Source organism: Pelobates fuscus, chromosome 2, assembly GCF_036172605.1.
Source record: "Pelobates fuscus isolate aPelFus1 chromosome 2, aPelFus1.pri, whole genome shotgun sequence".
Lineage (NCBI taxonomy): Eukaryota > Metazoa > Chordata > Amphibia > Anura > Pelobatidae > Pelobates > Pelobates fuscus.
The window spans coordinates 45,513,089-45,530,743 of NC_086318.1; the positions used below are offsets into that span (position 1 = coordinate 45,513,089).

Genomic DNA, 17,655 nt, shown 5'->3' on the forward strand with positions numbered 1-17,655 from the left:
TAGCCACTTAGTCACAAACACCGGCCAAAGTTAGCGTTTTTTGCATTTTTAACACACAAACAAATATAAATGCTAACTTTGGCCAGTGTTTGTGACTAGGTGGCTACTAAAAAAGACTGGACATACCCCATTTTGAATACCCTGGGTTGTCTACTTTAAAAAAATATGTACATGTTAGGTGTGTTTCGGGGATTTATGACAGATAACGGTGTAACAATGTCACTATTGATACATTTAAAATATATATATATATATTGAAACAGCAATTTCCTACTTGTATTTGTAGGCCTATAACTTGCAAAAAAAAAGCAATAAAGCATGTAAACACTGTGTGTTTTTAAACTCGGGACAAAATTTTGAATCTATTTAGCAGTTTTTTTCATTAGCTTTTGTAGATAAGTAAAAGATTTTTCAAGTAAAAGTCCAAAAACATGTTTTTTTTTTTACATTTTCACCATATTTTATTATTATTTTTTAAATACAATATATGACATAATACAAATAATGGTATGTAAAGAAAGCCCTTCTTGTCGTGAAAAAAACAATATATAACTTGTATGGGAACCGTAAATGAGAGAGCGGAAAATTACAGCTAAACACAAACACCACAAAAGTGTTAAAACTGCTCTGCTCCTTAACATACAAACATCGCAATAACAGGCCAGTCCTTAAGGGGTTAAGGTGTATACTTCTCTGATTTTGTTTATTATTAAAAAAAAATAAGTTAATGTATTTTGTGGTATGGAATTTAGTCTATAAAGTCTCACTCACCCTCAACAGGGCCGGTGCAAGGATTTTTGCCGCCCTAGGCAAAAGTAAAGTTTGCCGCCCCCCATCCCCCCCCCCCCCCCGATATGACATCACAATGCCCCATGTTAACTAACGCAAGTGCTGCAGTGCCACCGTGTTTACATTAAAAGGCCTGCAGGGACAGGCTATAGACACCAGAACCACTACATTAAGCTGCAGTGGTTCTGGGGACTAAAGTGTCCCTTTAATGTGAGGTAAATTAGAGATTAGTGCCACGAATAATATACTAGATTGCCTACTTACAATCAGATGAGGATGGTGATGGGCTCTACCTGCAGTCTGGCTCCACTGATCTGGTGTAGAACAGGCTCTCTGGAGGCTGTTTGTGTTCTGGGAGAACAGGAAGAAGGCTCCATTTTTTTTAAGGCCCTTTGCACAGCTCAAGGTCTGGGCCCCAGGGTCCACCTTAATGTTCCACCAATTAGTTTGTTCACAGGAGTAGGGGATGTCCTGATATGTGTGTAAGGAATGCATTGTGTGAATCTGTGTTTGTATGTGTAAGGGCTGCAATGAGTGTTTCTGTGTATGTACGGGATGCAGTGTGTGCGTCTGTAAGGGGTGCATTGAGTGTGTGTAAGGAATGCATTGTGTGTTTCTGTGTGTGTAAGAGATGCATTGTGTGTAAGGGTTGAATTGCTTGTGTGTGTGTGTCTGTGTGTAATGCATTGTGTGTTTTTCTGTGTGCAAGGGGTGCATTGTGTGTGTGTGATGGATGTCAATCTCTCCCCCCTCCCTTGTCACTCTCTTCTCCCCCTCTCCCTCCCTCGTCACTCTCTTCTCAACCCCCCTTGTCCCTCTCTTCTCCCCCCTCTTCTCCCCCCTCCTCCCTTGTCACTCTCTTCTCCCCTGCGTGTCCCTCTCTTCTCCCCCTCCCTTGTCACTCTCGTCTCCCCCGTTGTCACTCTCTTCTCCCCTCCCCACTCTCATTCCCCCTCCTAATCCCGTCAATTCCCCTCCCTGTCAATTTACCCCCCCCCCTTTCAATTTATTCCCCCCACCCTGCCTGTCCATTTATTCCCCCACCCTGCCTGTCCATTTCCCCCCCCCTCCCTGTCCATTTATCCCCCCCGTCCATTTATCCCCCCCGTCCATTTATCCCCCCCCTCCCTGTCCATGTATTCCCTCCCCCTCCTGTCCATTTATTACCTCCCCCTCCCTGTCCATTTATTTACCCCCTCCCTGTCCATTTATTTCCCCCCCTCCCTGTCCATTTATTTCCCCCCCCTGTCCATTTATCCCCCCCGTCCATTTATTCCCCCTTCCCTGTCTGTCCATTTATTCCCCCCTCCCTGTCTGTCCATTTATTCCCCCCACCCTGCCTGTCCATTTATTCCCCCCTCCCTGTCCTCCCCCCTCCCTGTCCATTTATCCCCCCCCTGTCCATTTATTTCCCCCCCTCCCTGTCCATTTATTTCCCCCCCTCCCTGTCCATTTATTTCTCCCCCCTCCCTGTCCATTTATTTCTCCCCCCTCCCTGTCCATTTATTTCTCCCCCCCCCTCCCTCTTCATTGATTTCTCCTCCTCCCCTCCCTGTCCATTGATTTCTCCCCCCCCCCTTCATTGATTTCTCCTCCTCCCCTCCCTCTCCATTTATTTCTCCTCCCCCCCCTCTCCATTTATTTCTCCCCCCCCCTCTTCATTGATTTCTCCTCCTCCCCTCCCTCTCCATGTATTTATCTCCCCCCCCCCTCTCTATTTATTCCCCCCACCCTCCCCTACCTCTATAGTAGCGTGGCCGAGCTCTGTATCATGGTCCGCGGGTACAGGGAGCTTTTGTTTCCTGTACCCGGCGGACTAACAGGAAGTGAACACCAGTGTTCACTTCCTGTTAGTCCGTCCGAGTACAGGAGACAGATGCTCCCTGTACCGGCGGACTATACTGCGCTCGGTCACGCTACAGAGAGGGAGTGACAGGAGGGAGCGCTGAGCGATTCCCTCCTGTCAGCCCCCTCCCTCTCCTCATGCTGTGCCCGGGCGGTGCGCCCTCATGGACGCACCAGCCCGGGCAAAGCTGCAGCCGCCTGAGGCTCTCTACAGAGCGCTCGGGCGGCTGCAGCATTAGGGGGGCCGGCGCTCCTGGCGGCGCCCCTTCCCAAGGGGCGCCCTAGGCGGCTGCCTAGTCCGCCTTACAGGTAGCGCCGGCCCTGACCCTCAATTATACTATGGTTATCAGTACCAGGTACAAACCTTTTTTTGTATGAATTAGGAGTTTAGTGTAGAGCATCAGGTGACCGCTCTAGACAATCAGCGGCGCTACTGCCCGGCGGCACACAGTGCTTCCTCTGCGCATGCATGGCATGGGCAGTTATTTAAAAGTGTTGATAAGCACCTTGTCTATTGTTCTATGTGCTCACAGGCAGAACCCTGTGCAACCTTCTCCTTTTCCCCGAGTGATATTTCTGTACAAAAATATTCTTAAAGAATGTTAGAAAAAAAAAACAAAGAACCATAATGACTTATTGAGAGGAACTTGTTTTGGGGCCAGGAGTGTTCCTTAAATGAATGGAAATTTTGGTAATGGTTGGGGTTACTCTGACACCTGTTACTTGTGTAAATTTTCAGATTTTAAATAAAGTAACTAATGATTTTATTAAACTATAATGTGTTACTACCTCCCCAAAGGCAGCTCATTGCTCTTTATCTGCTGGAGCCACTTCAAGCAGGAGCTGAAGATGGAGGGTAATTGACCTGAAAACTTTAGGAGACCATTTGTAGTGGACCACAGGAATATAGAGAATAGTACCACTTAGGATAAAAAGAATGACGTAAAGAGATATCCCAGTTGCGGACTGAAGATGATTGGAGCCACAACCAGGTACACGGAGACAATCAGCACAATGATGGGTATAATGATCGGAACCTGGGAAAAAAAACAATAGTTTAAAAATCTTTAGAAATATAATAACGTCTAATATGCTTTATCACAAGATAAGCTTCTGGCCTCTGGGATTATGCCCACTATGGATTGTACAGATACACCTTTTGTCAAGTTGACTGTTCGCATGGATGATGCTATAGGATGTCACGAGCAGTCTGATTGGACACTCTTCTGTCTTTAAAGGCAAACTGTCACTTCCCAATATTCTTTGAATATTTACAAAGCAAAACAAGAAAGACTAAATGCAACCCTTTAAAGATAAAACTGTTCATTTCTGTAAACTGAAATGAATTTAACCCCTTAAGGACACATGACATGTGACATGTCATGATTCCCTTTTATTCCAGAAGTTTGGTCCTTAAGGGGTTAAACACAAACTGCAAAATGTAAGAAAAATCGTCTGAATTGGAATATATTACTATCTCAGCTATAGTTACAGGTTGGCTACATTTAGTCAATATTTTGCAATTCAGTTTTCACTTTACTACAATTTGGTGTATAAATCCCCCATGTAAATACACATCTACTAAAAGCGGGATAGTGGATTTTTAGGACCACTATTGGCACCCAGACCACTTCAGCTCAATGAAGTGGTCTGGGTGCCAGGTCCCTCTAGTTTTAACCCTGCAGCTGAAAATATAGCAGTTTCAGAGAAACTGCTTTGTTTCACTGAGGGTTAATCCAGCCTCTAGTGGCTGTCTCACTGACAGCCGCTAGAGGCGCTTCCGCGATTCTCACTGTGAAATTAACAGCGAGAAGACGCTGGATGTCTATAGGAAAGCATTGCGTAATGCTTTCCTTTGGGCGGTTTGAATGCGAATTCGGAGCTGACGTCGGCAGAGGGAGGAGAGTTCCCAGCAACAAAGGGAGCCCGGCGCTGGAGAAAGGTAAGTGGCTGAAGGAGTTTTAACTCCTACAGCCCAGCGGGAGGGGGGCAATGAGGGTGGGGGAGGGGGGGGGCTAATGACTCTATAGTGCCAGGAAAACGAGTTTGTTTTCCTGGAACTATAGTGGTCCTTTAACTAAACAATAATGAAAAGTACATATTATAAAGGCAGCCACTGGTGGTGAGACACATGTGGTGGTGAGACACACAGTAAAATGCAATCAGATTCTATATCTGGTTTAGAATTTAAGGAGAATCGTGAAAAATGCTTTTAATTTGTATAACGATTAATGTAATGCTGATTTATTTACCTTATAAGGTCTTGGAATATCCAGCTTCTTAATTTTTACGTAAAGGAACCCTGCAATGTTTACCCCGTAGTATAGCCAGACCGTGAAACTGCAAATATAACAATTTAATCTGTGAAAAGTAGAACTGAATTGAGTTTTTAATTTATGAATTTAGAGAGAGACTCACCTTCATCAGATTAACCCTCTCAACAGCCATCACGGGTCCTAGACACTAGGAGAAGTGACATGCTTATCTCAAGTAATTGCATAGCTATAGAGGTCAATAGGAAATCTGCTATCCTGTTACACGAGATTAGCTTATCTAGTCTAATAGAATGTAGGCCTCTGTTATCTGAATCAGAAACCAAAGATTTACTCCTCATATGTTGACAATACAGATGGACTCTGGCAGATAGCACAATAGGTCACTGTTTGTGAATGTTAGATTCATTCCACATACAGGAAGTATGTATCTCTACACAGAGATATGGAATTAAAGGGACACCACACACTGAAAGCACTTTAGCTTGCTAATGTGTCCTCTTTTTTTCCATTTTAGAAAAAGTGACACATTTATAAATGAACCTTGTTACACCCTCCTGACTGCCAATTAGACAATTGGTCCTGTTACTTTCTGGTTTGCTTATCTCAGTGGAACTAAACTCAAGAGGCAACAATTGCCCAGAGCCACTGCCTTGAAAAGGCGTATCATTAAGTTGCATTGGGAAGTCTGTGATTGGACAGCCACAGAAAGTCTGGGCGGGGTTAGAAGGGGAGGGCTTGCAAAGGCTACAGCTTTTGAAAGCTGTTTTCAGATATATGTCAATCACAAAAATACATAATTATATATATATATATATATATATATATATATATATATATATATATATAAAAAATTCTCACTGGGGATATATCTTCTAAATTGTAAATATATATAAGCAACAATCACACAAATATACTACATAAATTCTCAAGATATAGAAAATATTCCTACTTCCAGACACCATTCCCAGTAAAATCCAGTAAAGTATGAATTCTCAGGAATTCTCAAAGTGATCTCAAAGTAAATTTCAAGTTTTAGTTCAAAATAGCCCAACTGAAAACAGCTGGTATGGAAAATATGTTTTACAATGTAAAATCTCTTTGAGTTTAGTTAGAATTATTATTATTTATTTTTTTATTCTTTATTTTTCTTGTGCGAAAAGTGACAACAGGCGTGCATAGCCACGATAGCATCTGCAGGCATTTTTCATAACATTTTACACAAGTGTGGCATTAAAGACAGCACATTTTTTTTTATATAACATGAGGGTAACAGGCTATGAAATAGCAGTGATTCATATTTTAGCATGCTAGGCTAAACGTGTATATAACAAGGCTAGTTGCGCTGAGGCTTATAAGTATGTAGCATTGTGTTGTTAATAAAGACAGCTTATATGTTTAAAGTGTTAGTTACACTTTGCTAACTACAGAAGAATACCAGCAGTTTCACCTTTAACGTTAATAAGCTTAAGTTGTCCCATTAGTTAGGACTGACTGATAAAATGGAGTAATGCATGAGCGGTTAAAGGAGGTATGAGTATGGCTGGTCCTCTGCTGTGGTTATATCTGCATTCAGGGAGCCCTGGGCCGGGTGATCGGCCGCTTCACCCATGCCCCTACTTCCGTCTAGGCCGCGAATCAGGTTAGTCATCGCAGCGGTAGGCCCCATCAATGCAGCCCTCGTTCCCCTACTTGGGTGATGCCGTTGTAAGCGATTATGTAGCATGAAAGTCAGGGTTATTTCTATTAAAATAGTATTTCAGCCGGGAGCTCGTGCTGCACACGTCTGATCAGCTCCACAGCCAGGCTCCGCCCCCCTTTAGTTAGAATTTTTGACAATTCAAACTTCAGTGAATAACCATGACAGAGTAACTATATCACATAGATTTCAAAGATACAATATCTTGAACACAAGTGTTTTTGGTTCTAACATGGTTTGATTAAGTTTGCTCACTGATATACATACCTGAAAAAGTTGATGATACTGCTGAAGTCCGATGGTATGATCATGATAAGTGAGATGAAAGATGTGAATATCAGAGCAGGAGAAGGTGTCAGCCGGTTCACGTGGACCATTGATAGGATATCTGGCTGATAAATCAGAAAACTGTTATTTTTCTGAGAATGAGAAACCCAGGCAATTGATAAATCCAAGTAGTCATAATCAATTGGGGAAAAATGACACCCACAAGTCTGTGCTAACAATGTTCTCAGCAGTATTACTATGATAACTACGTACTAGTTACTAGCTATTCTGAGTAGTCACTGGTGCAAATTATGGCATATCCATATGTTAACAGCTTTTCATCCTCACACCCTGACTCCTCTCCTGCAACTGTCAAAAATAACCTACTAAGCCCTCACTGAATACTTTTCTAGCAACCTGCTTTGAGACCCCTACTTTTACCCTTTGTGTCACGATACCCCACTCCCTCTAGCATGTAAGCTCATTGAGAAGGGCCCTCAACCCCTCTGTTCCTGTGTGTCCAACCCATCTGGTTACAATAAAGTCTTTGTTAGTCCACCCATTGTACAGCGATACGGAACTATATAAATAATAAAATAATATGTCTATATGGTATAAAATATATACAGCCTAGTAATTGGCATCATTATTACAAAAAGTGTGCACCACCTGATGAGGGAAGGATCCCACCTAGTAGACAAGGAGCATAGCCTCAATAAATAAAACTCCAATTAAGAATCATTCTAAGGTAATAGCAAAAAAATTTACTTTATCAAATAGAGAAACATATATATATAATAGAACAATCAATGTGCAACCCGGTGTAAAGTGAATTAATTGGTCTGAATTAATTAATAAATAAAAAAAAAACATGGAAATCGAGGTTACATGAAGATACCTTACTTTTAGTTGAGCCTAAGACAATATTTGAATAGTGTGTAGCATCTGGCTTTAGAAATGCAATAACTATTAGAATGTATCTAATTCCCTAAGATGTAACAATGTAATGATGGATTTCTGCATTGTATTTAAAATGTCTATGAGAGAGTTACAGAGAGGGATTAGATAGATAGAAAGATGCACATAGAGTTATTATAGGACTGAAATTCGATTACTGTAGTGAACAAGTACAAGAGTTATATCCTATAAGTAGTCAATCAGTAGCCATATAGGAGGTTAGGAGAAAGTATGCCTGTGGTTAATTAGTAAGACGTTTTGTAAACATGGGAAGTAGTACATTCATCAGAGGAAACACACCTCCCTAGGTAGCTCTTTCACCAAAGAGGTGACCATATATTAGAAAGCAAAAGTATAAACACCCACAATGATGGCTCCTTTAACCCCAATATGTTAAATTGCCCCTATGGAAAAAAGGACTATATTAAGCTGCTCACTCGAACCCTGTCAGATTCCACTACTAGAGCAATAATAGACTCAAATAGCACAGACACAAAGTGATAATATTCAGTACAAGGTAAGGAGATGCAGGTAGGAAAAAGTAGTCATTTCATTTTAAAGGAGAGCACGTCCATCTATCTAACCTCTCCTCCCAGCCTGCTGCTTCGAGGCAGGAAATGACCATAGCACACATCATCCCCAATACATATAATAAAAAGCAAAGAAAAGAGTTACCTGCTCAATACCCCAAACCCTATGCATATTTAAATAGATGGAGGTTATCTGGTAGCTCCAATGGCCATTAGGTGGAAGCTCAAATGCCAGGACAAGGCAAACCTCTGCCGACCAGGGTAGTGGGAGTTTGAGTGCAGGACTTTTTGTTGTTTGTTTGTATTGGTTTTTGTATCACATAGCCATGTTACCAGGCTGCTTCCCACCCCATGTGTTTCTTATTAAGGGTTAATAAGTATGTAGGGGTTTGGAAATATATCCCTCTCTGTCTCATTTTTTTTTTTTTTTTACCTGAAGCTGAAGGAAGCAAAGTGAATCTTCTTCCACCTAACGGCCATTGGAATGATATTGAAAAAAAAAACTCCAGTTATTTAAATGAGCATGAGGATTCTTTTTTTATTTATTTATTTTGTATGTATGTATTGGGGCTGATGTGTACTATAGTCATTGCTGCCGCCAGGAGTAGGGAACGTTTGCGCGCAGGACTTGTCTTTGTATAGTTAAACATCTCCAACTCAACTAAACTTGCACATGGCTTTTCTAGCCTAAATTCTAGTTCTATTTGTTACAATTTAGGGGACAGTTTGTGTTTTCGGTGCAATGCCAAGAATTCATTTTGTCCATCTGTTTTTTGTTTGTTTTTTTAAAGATATTGTCACAAGATTTACAGATATAGATTTCAACTATGACCTTAAGGAGCCATTCAGGCAATACAGTAATCATGCAATGCTGTCACATGTAATGCATTACACACAATAGTTACTAATAATACTGTTCTGTTACACATATGCTTCTAAAAAGTAATGTAGGTTTTGCTTACCAGATGCCCCTCTCTGGCCGCTACATAGCACACTCGCCCTCCACTGAAAAAAACCCCATTTGCAGAACCACAGGTAGAGAAAGCAACACCCAGTGAGATTAGCCAGGTCCACGTACCCAGAACCTTAACCCTGGAAGGATAAATAAAAGATGGATGTCTAATGCCAGTATAGCAATCCTTATGGTAACAATTATACTCCCAGGTCTAGTAGAATCAATAGCTGAGGCCTAATTCTATAAATGTGAGTGGATTAAATTGTAACAGTATGAATGCAAATGAAGTGGGTGTAATAGTGAAATAATTACAGTTATTGCTTTTATTACATATTAAGTAAGGCTCAACTCGAACTTGAGATTGGATTATACACACAATTATTGGCCATTTTTGATCTTATGTTATTAAAGTCTTTCCCTATGTGATTAGCAGCGAGTGGCACTCGCTGCATATTGACTCTTTAAAGATCTACGCCACTTGTTTGCCACTTGGGCTGCAATCAAAACATGTTTTTCTCATTCAGTCACAATGTGCAATATAGTAAGAATGCACAAGATGGCAGCAGTGGGCACCAATTTAGCGAGCGCGAACATGTTGTCTAATGTAGATGTTTTTAAAAAGTTGTGAAAGTTGGCATGTTTTTCTTGCCATGGGGAATGCACACAAAATATCTAAAGTCTGCCTCTGAATCAGTATAGCAGTGGAACATGCTGTATCTTTAAAATGTTTACATCTTGAGTGGGAAACATTTCAATTGTCACTGTTTACATTGTATACAAGGGAAGAGCAGGAGTTCTCACAATCCAGAAATGTCATTACCCACATTCATGGATTATGTGACATTTTGGGGGAAAATTTGGAAATATGCTGTACAGACGTGTACATTCCAGTGAAGAAATGTTACTTAATTCTAAACACTTTATTCTGCATCCATTCCCTTGTTGCAGTGTATTTAAAAAGCTATGTATAGTAATAGGGAAACAACATCATTTTATTTGTAACACAGAACCAATAGAATAAAACACACTTAAAATACAAATTTTTAAACCAATAGAATGAACACTTTAAATAATACAATTTTTTTTTAACCAATAAAATAAAGGACACTTAAAATAATACTATTTTTCTAATCTAAGACAGTGTAAAACATTTGTTATTATTTTGTACTGCTTGTAATCCCCTAAGATCCCTAACTATCTTGCTATAGAATCAGCCCCCCTCTACCCCCTCCCCTGCTTAAGGGAATATTGTAGCATTTGAAATACAAACCTGTATTCCTAATGCTACAATGTTCTCCTGTTTATTTAGACTCAGGGCCCCCACTAAATCTTAACAAAAAAAGGTATTACTTACCTTTTTTCCAGTTCAGATATCGAGTTCCTGCAGCTGTTAGATTGGCCTACTGCGATGTCACTCTGATGCTTCTTATAGAACATCATAGAACAAGATAGAATATTGGGAATAAAAAGCGCAGGCTAGGTGAGATTAAAGGGACACTATAGTCACCTGAACAACTTTAGCTTAATGAAGCAGTTTTGGTGTGTAGAACATGCCCCTGCAGCCTCACTGCTCAATCCTCTGCCATTTAGGAGTTAAATCCCTTTGTTTATGAACCCTAATCACACCTTCCTGCATGTGACTTGCACAGCCTTCCATAAACACTTCCTGTAAAGAGAGCCCTATTTAGGCTTTCTTTATTGCAAGTTCTGTTTAATTAAGATTTTCTTATCCCCTGCTATGTTAACCCCTTAAGGACGCATGACGGAAATTTTCCGTCATTGCAGCACTCCCCTTAAGGACGCTGGTCATAAATGAAAATTAACCCCTGATTGCCACAATCGCGGCAATCGCGGGGTTAATCTTCCTGTAGTGTGTCTCCCTATCGGAGGCACACTAACACAGGCAGTTTCACTTTCACAGCCCATGTGATTGCTCTGACCGGGAGTCATAGTGATCACACATGCTGCAGTGAAACCCGATCTGTTTCCCTGCAACTTCTGTGTGAGCTGTGAACAGCAGAGAGACAGATCGGTGCTGATCTGTCTCTGGCTGTAAAAAAAAAAAGTGTTTGTAGCAAAATCCCACCCCCCTCACCTTTTTCAAATTAAATTTAACCCCTTCCCTGCCCTTTGATCACTGCCTGCAGTGATCAAAATACAGATCACAGTATTTCACTGTGATCTGATTTTTTTTCTTTTAACCCCTGAGGGTTAACTTTTATTTTTTTTAATCCTCAGGGGTTAAATGTATTTAATTAATTCTTTTAAATATTTTAAAATATTTATTTATTTAGCTAAGGTGGGTAGAAGTTAGTGGGGAAATTTGGGGATTTACGGTTAGGCTAGTTAGGGGTTAAAAGTTAAAAAAAACAATGAAAAGTTAAAAAAACTTTTGAAAAGTTTAAACAAAGTTTTAAAATAGTAAAATAAGTTGTTAAATGCTAAATAAAACTTTTTAAAAGTTAAAAAAAACTTTTTTAAAAAGTTTAAAAAAATGTTTAAAAAAGGGGGAAAATGCGTATTACCGCTACACTTGGTACAGGCTAGCGAAAAAATGATACCACGGTAAGGTTTAACCTTACCTGGGGTGTCTTCTTTAGGAAATGGTATTCCTTTATGGGGTAGCTGGAATAATTAACCTACAAACACACCTCCAAAGTGGGGTATGGACACAGCGTAAAAATGTAAAGTTTGAAAAAACTTAAATGGCTGTGTCTCAAATGTGCCCCTTCAATGTCCGCATATACCTGGCAAAGGTACATATGGGGGTATTGCTGTGCTCAGATGACACAGCTGAGCAAGATAGGAAGTATTATATAGCTGTAGCACACATAAGGTTTGCAAAATACACAGTACAAACTCACGGTGTGTGTCAAAAAAGCAGAAAAAATGCTTATTACCACTACACTTGGTACAAGCTAGCAGAAAAATGATCCCCCACTAAGGTTCAAAATATGCCTTTTGAAATACCCTGGGATGTCTTCTTTAAGAAATAGTATGCTTTTATGGGATAGTTGGAATATATAGCCTGCTAAAAAACTTCAAAGTGGGGTAACAACACAGCGTAAAAATTCAAAGTTTGACAAAACCTGCAATGGCTGTGTCTGAAATGTGCCCCTTCAACGTCCCCATATAACTGGCAAAGGTACATACGGGGGTATTGCTGTACTCAGACAACATAGCTGAGCAACATATAAAGTCTTATAAAGCCGTAGCACACATAAGGTTTGCAAAATATACAGTACAAACTCACTGTGTGTCAAAAAGGCAGAAAAAAATGCTTTTTACCACTGCACTTGATACAAGCTAACGGAAAAATTATCCCACGCTAAGGTTCAAAATTTGCCATTTGAAATACCCTTGGGCGTCTTCTTTAAGAAATAGTATGCCTTTTTGGGGTAATTGGAAAAAGCAGCCTGCTAACATATTTAAAAATAGAATACGGACTCATTAAAACTCTCCATGTAAATTCACACTTAAAAACCTGAACTTATCACATCTCTTTCACAGCACTGTAACTTTACAAAATAGTGTCTGGGTCATATATTGGGCATATTGTTTTACTCAGAAGAGGTAACTGAGCATACTTAGGGGGAATTTATGACAGTGGCACTTATCAAATGTAAGAAATACCCAGCGAAAATGCAACATGTAAAAATGCATATGTAAATTTTTTTTTTTTTTTCTCACCACAAAATTTGAAATAAATTGGTGAAAACATGGTGGCAAGTTAAGGTATAATATATGCCTAATAACATACCCTTGGGTGTCTGCTTTCTCAAATGAAAGGCCTTTATGGGGTTATTTGAACAGTCAAATGGCTATAATGCCACAAATTCAGACATATGACCATCTATGAAAATTCCAACTGTAGAAACTGAAATAGCATGGTCTCTTATATGGCACTGTAGCTTCACAGAATAGGGGCAAAGGTATACAATGGGGGTATCGTTGTACTCAGCAGATGTAGCTGAACACAATATGGGGTTCTGTACAGGGATAGCACACACTAGATTTACGAAATACACATTACAAAAACCTTGTTATATGTGAATATGCCAAAATAGAGAAAAAACACAATTTTACTCCAATATTTAGCAGAGATTGGAGGTGAAATGGCTACGCAAAAAGTGTCAAACTAACCTTAGGTAAATAGCCTGTGATGTCTACATTATATAAATATATACTTTTGTGTGGCAATTTTGTTTCCTGTAATGGTAATTAAACTTCCAAGACAAACATACCAACTTCTAAAATTGTTTCACATTGAAATTTTATTTTAGACCTTGTAGTTTGGGACCTGTAACTTTCAAAATAAACTGAAATCCTACACATATTATGTACTTTGTAAATCAAGACACATAAATTAATTGATTTTGAATTACTTTTCCTAAGCTGTACATATTATGCACACATTATTATTGCCAAAACGTGGGGAAAAAAGTGTTTTTTTTGTTTTTTCCACATTATTTTGCATTTTTTTTGTAATAAATGAGAATTTATACATGTATATGTCACATCAAATTAAAGCCCTTTTTGTTGTCTAAAAAACGGTATATAATATGTGTTGGTACAATAAATGAGAGAGATGCAAATTGCAGTTGAACACAAACAGCAAAAAATGCAAAAATTGCTTGTGTCCTTAAGGGTATGTCCAGCTTCTGAAGCTATGTCCTTAAGGGGTTAATAGCTAGCTAGACCCTGCAAGAGCCTCCTGTATGTGATTAAAGTTCAATTTAGAGATTGAGATACAATTATTTAAGGTAAATTACATCTGTTTGAAAGTGAAACCAGTTTATTTTTCATGCAGGCTCTGTCAATCATAGCCAGGGGAGGTGTGGCTAGGGCTGCATAAACAGAAACAAAGTGATCTAACTCCTAAATGACAGTGAATTGAGCAGTGAAATTGCAGGGGAATGATCTATACACTAAAACTGCTTTATTTAGCTAAAGTAATTTAGGTGACTATAGTGTTCCTTTAACTGTTCCTTTAAATGATTCGAGTCTCACAGTGAGACTACCATTAGAGGCGTATTTAACCTGCAATATACCATTACCACATCTACTAAACAACAATGCTGTATATTGCAGAGTTAAAACTAAAGGTCCTCTGCATGGGTTCAGACCATTGAGATGAAGTGGTCTGGGTGACTTTAGTGGCCCATTAAGGGCAAAGGTTAAAAACTAGAGTTGAAGCGCCCTTTTATATGGGAGACATAGAAGATTTGGTTACTTTTTGATACTGTTTTATAGGAGATGATATCCTCCCCTCCTCACACTCTCTCCATCCTTATCATAAAGAAGGATCCCTGATTCAGTAAAACATTTTATTGAGTGAGGTCATCAAGAGAATCTGTCTTCTACAACTTTGCTCAGCAGCATGTATTAATGTATTCTATAATGTATCAAATGTAGAATTTTCATTATAATTCATTAGCCAGCCCTCGTCAGCTGATGCTCTGAGCCGATGAATGGCAACTGGATCGGCTATTGCAGCTCTGTAGAAGTCAGAAATGTGTCACCAGGGCTGAAAGAATCCTGGGAGCCCAACGGGGAGCAATTTGCCCCTCCACCGGGAACATAGCCAAGGTACTCCTAGCATCTAGTCACTACAGGGGGCTTTAAATAAAGTAAAGAGAGGAGGAAAGCCAAAAACAATATACGTTTTTACACTCCAAAAAGTGAGTATGTTTAAAGTGTCCTAGAGCCTGGTGGTTCATTATAATGAATTTAAAATCCACTTGTAGAATAACTCACCCCCAACTGACGGCAACAGCATCCGATGAAAGAAGCTCTGTGGGATTTAAGGCTGCAAAGTAGCTAACATTGACCAGGATGTAGATAAAGGTCACCAGAGGGATGGCAATCATGACTGCTCGAGGTAGGTTTACCTGCAATACATTTCAATAAAAAGGTCATTCGACTTAACGCACAGCTTAACACGAACACCACCAGTAAAAGATAGATAACCAGGAATACGCTGTCTAAAAAGGGGTTTGGATTCAAGCATTTACAATGTACAAACATATTCAGCTCAAGAAACAAAGGGGAACAAGAGACCTGGATGTCTTTCAAAAAGAGATGCTCAGTTATGGATGCTTTATTTGTTACAGTACTAAATAAATGCTGGGTTCTAGCTGTGGATCATACTATAAATTATTTATTTATAGGTTGCAATCTCTAGTGTTTCACCAACTGCTGCAACCATGTCCACGTATTAAATAATACGGTATATTTTAGATTGTAAGCTTAATAGGGTGGTGGGGAGTAGGGGGTAATACTGCCTTCTCCTGTTTGAAAGGATCATTTATCTTTGCTGTTTATTTACTTTATTATTTTTTAGTATTAGTAAATCTGGCTGAAAGACCAATTCAGGTCTGCACCCTCAGTTTTGATGGAAAACAATAATCTAATTTCCAGGCATTTTAAGGACTACTGATAAGTGTGTTGGAAAAACATCTGTCACGGTTATATCTGCAGTTTACATTTTCAGCTTTACTGATGACTGGAGGTGCACCGTATTTTAACAGGTCATGCCAGTTTTTTTGTTTTTTTTATTAACCTATAATACAATATTTGTCACACTTCGTTCTTGCCAATAAATGTGGGAGGCTATTCACTAAAGTGAGAATGCAAAGTAAATTAACTTGACTAATTGACTAAGATAATTTTCCAGCTCAGTTATTTTGGTCTTCAAGGAACACTATAGGCTTCCAGACCACTCCATGAAGTGTGCCATGTGCCACCAGCTTTAACCCCTCAGCTGAAAATATTGCCATTCTGCAGGAATAGCAAAGTTTTCATTGCTGGGTAAACCTACCTCTAGCGACTGTCATACTTTAGAGGAGTAAAGTTGAGTAGAACTCCAATATTTCCATCAGATGGTTTTGCTGCACATGCGCACAAGCCTCCCATTGCTCTCCTATGGGAAAACATTGGATTGGCTGAGATCGTTGAACTACATGCCCAAAACCCAGCCTGAAACCTTTAGAGGGAGAAAGAATAGGAAAACACCAGGGCACATTTGTATTCCTAACCCTATATTGTTCTCGTTAATGTTTTTCTGTTTATTGTTATTATCAACTAGCTACTTGCTAAGCTGCCATTGTATTATTTGACTGTTGTGCCCCAAAGAGGGAATAAAAAAAATGCACCTTTACTGAATCATTTCCTTTCTGCTTCCTTCACTCCCACTATTATATATTTTCAGCACTCACTGACCTGGGGATTCTTAAGTTCCTCCGTCACACCGTTAAGGTTGTTCCATCCATCATACGACCAGAGTCCTTGATAAAAAGCCAATCCTATAGGACCGAAACCGGTGACTGTATTTTCGAAGGAGTTCTGCAATACCTGAGTGTTTCCTTTGGCCAAAAGAACCATTCCACCCGCAATTATAACCAACAATACTAAGATCTTGGCTGTTGTAAAAATGTTCATAAAAGAGGTTGCCAGCCTAACACTAAGACAATTAATGATGGTTAAGACTAGGATGCACACAGCTGCAGTACACTTTACCACCACTTGGGGCATTGGGCAATCTTGATAGAATGATGCCACCACATATTCTGCAAAACTCAGAGATATCGCTGCAATGCTAGCAGGTCTAGTCACCATGATAGAAGTGAACGCTAAGAGAAAAGCAGGCAGCGAGCCAATATTTCTTAAAATATATATGTAATCTCCTCCTGACTCCTTAATCACAGTTCCGAGTTCAGCGTAGGTCAATGCCCCCAGCATGGCAAGCAGACCACAAGCCGCCCATATCAGCAGACTGGCTCCTGGACTTCCCGCGTAGTAGAGGACCCACTGAGGAGACATGAAGATCCCAGAACCTATCATTGTGCCAGCAATCAGGGATACACCACTAAACAATCCAATCCCCCGCTTCAGTTGGAGGTTCTCCGGTTTTAGGGAAGTTTTTTCTCCATCGAGATGCATGTTTTTTCCATTCATTACTGTATCCTTCTGGAACATCAATTGCAACTGAGGTCTTTCAAAATCTCAGAAGACTTTTGAAGTTCCAGTGGATATACTGTGACCAGTAGCAGCAAAGTTAATTATTAAATTCTTGTTTTACCTAAAGGTTTTCAAGTTGTATATGGCAATGGTTAATGATCTCTTATATGTATTTATATTTAAAGTTAATATTGTTGAGGCCCCTTCAAACAAGTTAATGTGTTGCAACTAGAAGTAGAAAGAAAAAAAGGTTCAGCAGTCTGAAAGTAAAGAAATACAGAGGACATTCTGAAAATAAGCGGTATGGAGACGAGAATCTATGAGATCTGGAACTAGTATGCAATATTTTGGTTTTGGCATCCAATATCTATATCAGGTAGA

The 17,655-nt window shown here is 39.7% G+C and overlaps 1 pseudogene; it reads right to left on the bottom strand.

Moving 5' to 3' along the window:
* Positions 1–3,095: 3,095 nt before the first annotated feature.
* On the bottom strand, positions 3,096–17,284 carry LOC134585446 (b(0,+)-type amino acid transporter 1-like; annotated as a pseudogene).
* Positions 17,285–17,655: the final 371 nt, after the last annotated feature.